Here is a 4592-nt window from a genome sequence, read left to right on the forward strand (position 1 = left end):
GTGAGTGAGTGTGGCATCGCAACTTCCTTATCTGCCCTGTTCTGTGCATGGCAGGTGGGAGCTCCCCAAACCCCTGATCGGCCCTGCTCTGTGGGTAACAGGGGGGAGCTCCCCAACCCCTTGATTGGCCCTGCTCTGTGTGTGACAGGGTACGGAGCCCCAACCCTCCTAACGGGCCCTGCTCTGTGCATGACAGTGGGTGGTGCCACAACCTCCCCATTGACCCTGCCTTGAGTGTGACGGGGCGGTGCCCCAACCCCCCAAATTGGCCTACCCTAAGCATGGCTGAGGGTGGCATCGCAACCTCCCGATCTGCCCTGCTCTATGCATGACAGGGGTGGCGCCCCAACTCCCCAATCAGCCCTGCTCTGAGCCTGACCAGGGGCTGCACCTAGGGATTGGGCCTGCCCTCTGCCACCCGGGAGCAGGCCTAAGCCAGCAGGTTGTTATCTCCCGAGGGGTCCCAGACTGCGAGAGGGCACAGGCCGGGCTGAGGGACGCCCCTCCCCCCGAGTGCACATATTTTTGTGCACCGGGCCTCTAGTATACATATAATTGTTTACTCCATCGCACTGTATATCCTAATCTCTAAGTGGAGCAGATAGTGCTCAGCTTCAGACATGGCTGCTCTCAGTGGGGGTCAGCACTGTGGACTAAACCAAGCCAAGGGACACTCACTAATTCACCCAGAGAGCTGATGTATGTCACTGCTATCATGTATTTAAATAAAATTAGATAAAACAAAGAACAAGTTGAGTTATACTTCCAGAAATGAGAGGAGCATCTTCAATATGAAAGTGTGTTTTATTCACTAAAAGCTAAAGCAGCGGAGATAAATATCAAGTTACCCCAAAAACTTTGAAGGAGTCAATTCTCAACCAGAACAGAACCTGCTACTGTAAGTATATAAAAGGGGATGAAATAAAAAATGGTAATAAATAAATAAATAAATAAAAAACTAGGCAAAAAAGTTAGGAAATTAAATAGGAAAAATATACCAAGGTGATTGGAAACACTTCCCTTTTCTGAGCTTTAATGTAAAGAAATACTAAAGATGTTTGAAGGTCCCTCCCAGCCTTAATTATATGACACTAAGCGTATCAACAACAACAAAATAAATGTAAGCAGGTATCTCTATTTTCCCATTATTTTGATCACTTTCTTTGCTAGAAAGATAATATCATTGAGTATCTATAAACTACTCATCTGTGTTTTACATTTTCTCATGTTAACTATAAAGGTAATGTTCTCATCTTGCATAATCACTTATCACAAAACACTGGCACAATCAGGGGTGGGCAAACTTTTTGACTCGAGGGCCACAATGGGTTCTTAAACTGGACCGGAGGGCCGGAACAAAAGCATGGATGGAGTGTTTGTGTGAACTAATATAAATTCAAAGTAAACATCATTACATAAAAGGGTACAGTCTTTTTTTTTTTTTTTTAGTTTTATTCATTTAAAACGGGCTGGATCCCGCCACGGGACGTAGTTTGCCCATGGCTGGACTAGATGGTATTAACGAAATACACTGATGATTTAGTAGCCAGGTTTCACAATATACTCTCTAGGTGCCTACAAACTATTTCGTTTCTATTAGCCTAAGTTTCTTTCCTCTGAAAACAGGACCAAGAGCATTCATAGTGATATTGTGAGGGTTAAAATATATATATAATGCCTTATAGATTATAGGTGAGCAATAAGTAGAAACTGTTATTATATTTGTCAATGTCATTCTATAAATGAAATTCTAATCCTTAATAAGAAACATGGTAATAATGATCAATCTCTGAGTTTTATAATATGTTTTTAAGATGAGAAAAATGCATAATGTTTAGGAAATTTCTTCTTCAAACAAGTACAAAATACCTAATACATTTCAGATGTTAGCATTTTTGTGAATAGAAGTACATAAAAAGTCAATTCTTAAAACTAATACTTCTTTATAATAAAAGGTTCACTCTCACCAGAAAGGAAAGGTGGGGTAATAAAAGGCTTATCAGGAAGGAATTATGAGGAAAGCGGATAATAATTAGCAAGGAGAAAGAATGGGTAGCAGGTAGATGAAAAGAGGAAATGTGGAGAGGCTCACACAAGAAGTTAATTCTTTCATGTCCATAAAATGTCATTAGGTTATAACATTTTAGTGAGAGAAAAGAACTGAAAATATGTAAAAGAAAAGACAGAAACATATGGTATCCAGAACAAAATGCTGTAAAAGAAAAGAGCACTCTGCGAAACTGAACCTGAATTAAATGTTAGAACAAATATATATTACTAAGTGATCACAACATAGGATTGTTCAAATATTCATCTTTTGCAGACCCCATCAAGTTTTTAACTTTTTCTATTCTATAAACTATTTGGGAATGAACTGTCCAACTGTTGTAGAAATGAGCAATACTTTTATTGACAAAAGTACCTTTATCTTCTTTAAATGATGGAAATATTATGACCACTAAATACAACACATTTCTCTCTCATCATTTTGTTTTCCTATTTCCTCATCTGAAATAAAGCCTCAACCCTGTTTGAAACCCAATTCTATTCTCCTCAGCACATACTCCTGAGCACACCAGAATGGATAGAAGAAAACATTGGGGTTTCCTGGTTTTATCACTTTAAATTGAGTACCACAAATTCTATGGACACTGGATGCTGCCTGATGAGGCTACTACATGTCCTTTATCAATGAACTCTTCCCATTCTCCAAGACAATGAATCCAGAAATTCTTGCTCTTCTAACCTCCTCTTCCTCCCATGGTCAGTTAACTATCGTGCTCCTTATTTCAGTGAGGAAATCCTTCATCACCACCAGTGCTACTACCCTCGTGGCCTCGCTGCTACTTGTACCTGCCTCATTACCATTACCAGCTGAACTCCTGCCCCACCCCCACCCCGCTCCCCATGGATGGGCCTCCTCCATGGCGCACTGGGTCCTATCCTTGCACATCTATCTCCTCAGCCACTCAGCTCTTCAATAAACCCCCGTCCCTCTTTCATCAATAGTATTTTCCTCTTCATTTGTTCATTTCTCATAGAATATGTTAAAATATATCTCATCTTTAAAACAAACAAATAAATCTCTCTAGATTTGCCTTTGCCTCTGTCTATGTCCCGATCAGGTCCCTCAATTAATGAATAAATTCCTTAAAAGTCCCTATACTCACTGTCTCTACATTGTCTACACTCATCCCCTCATGATTTTCTAATCAGGCTTTTCCTTTCCCCACTTGAGCAAACTATTCTTGACAAAATCACCAGTCACCTTCACTTTGTCAAATCCAATGAGGAATCCTCAGGTATCTTATTACTCAGCCTCTTAGAAGTAATAACACAGTTGATCACTTCCTCTTTCTTGAATTACTCTCTTGACTTGGTTTCCACATTTACACTTGGAAATCTCCTCTCTTGAGTTTCCTCCCAAATGAATGTCTTTTCCTCTGGTCTTTCCTCTGGTGCTTTTCTTCCTGTTCCTGACATTTAATATTGAAACACGCAAGGGCTCAGTTTTCTATCTCCACACCCTGCATAAGCAATTTAATCTGGCCCAGCTGTGTTCTCCAGAGTACAGGTATAGATTCTTTACACTGCTGATGATGAAAGATAGCCCTCCAGTCCCAGCTCTGCATCACCCCTAATTTCCAAACTGCTACCTACAGATTTCTACATGACATCGCCACATGAATAACTGAGAGGCAACTCAAACTTAAGTCCAAAATACAAAATCATTGATCCAAACCCTCACAACCAATTTCCCTTTGGTGTTCTGCATCTTCATAATGAATATCATTATTTATCTAGTTTTTCAATTGGAACACCTTGGGCTCTGATGACTTTTATGAAATGCAATTTCCAATATTTCAGTAAATTCTGCTGGCTCTACAATTTACGTGTACCCTTAATTTGACCACTCCTCACTTCTCCATAGTTATTACCCTGGGACAATCTTCCATCATTTCTCCTAAGTACTGAAGCAACAGCCTTATAACTTCTCTATAACTTTTTATATTTTAACCAATGTATTCCTTCAATTTTAAATCAAATTATATTATCACTTTATGCCCAGCCAGGAGGTCACGGTTTGATGCCTGGTCAGGGCACATGTCTGGATTGGGGGTGTGATCCTTAGTAGGGGCATGCAGGAGGCAGCCGATCAATTATTTTTCTCTAATCATTGATGTTCTCTCTCTCTCCCTCTCCCTTCCTCTCTGAAATCAACACATACATATAGTGGTAATGCTATATAATAAAAGCCCAGCGAATGAACAGTGGAATGGCCAGAACGACCAGTCGACCAGTTGCTATGACACACACTGACCAACAGTGGGCAGACGCTCAATGCAGGAGCTGCCCCCTGGTGGTCAGTGCACTGTCACAATGGCAGCACTGCTCGGCTGACAGGGATGAATGGTGCTCCCATAGCGGGCTGATTCCCTCAGGCCACTCCCTGCACCAGTGGATGAATGCAGTGCACTTGGCCTCTAGTATCCTATATAATAAAAGAGTAATATGGCCGAAACCAGTTTGGCTCAGTGGATAGAGCGTCGGCCTGCGGACTGAAGGGTCCCAGGTTCGATTCCGGTCAAGGG

General features: G+C 41.2%; 1 protein-coding gene across 1 annotated transcript in view; it reads right to left on the bottom strand.

Annotated features, from left to right (window-relative positions):
- Positions 1-4592, bottom strand: part of SGCZ (sarcoglycan zeta) — a 633314-nt gene that overhangs the window by 272001 nt on the left and 356721 nt on the right. The window lies entirely within an intron of this gene.

The sequence above is a fragment of the Myotis davidii genome, unplaced genomic scaffold (assembly GCF_000327345.1).
Source record: "Myotis davidii unplaced genomic scaffold, ASM32734v1 scaffold71, whole genome shotgun sequence".
Classification (NCBI taxonomy): domain Eukaryota; kingdom Metazoa; phylum Chordata; class Mammalia; order Chiroptera; family Vespertilionidae; genus Myotis; species Myotis davidii.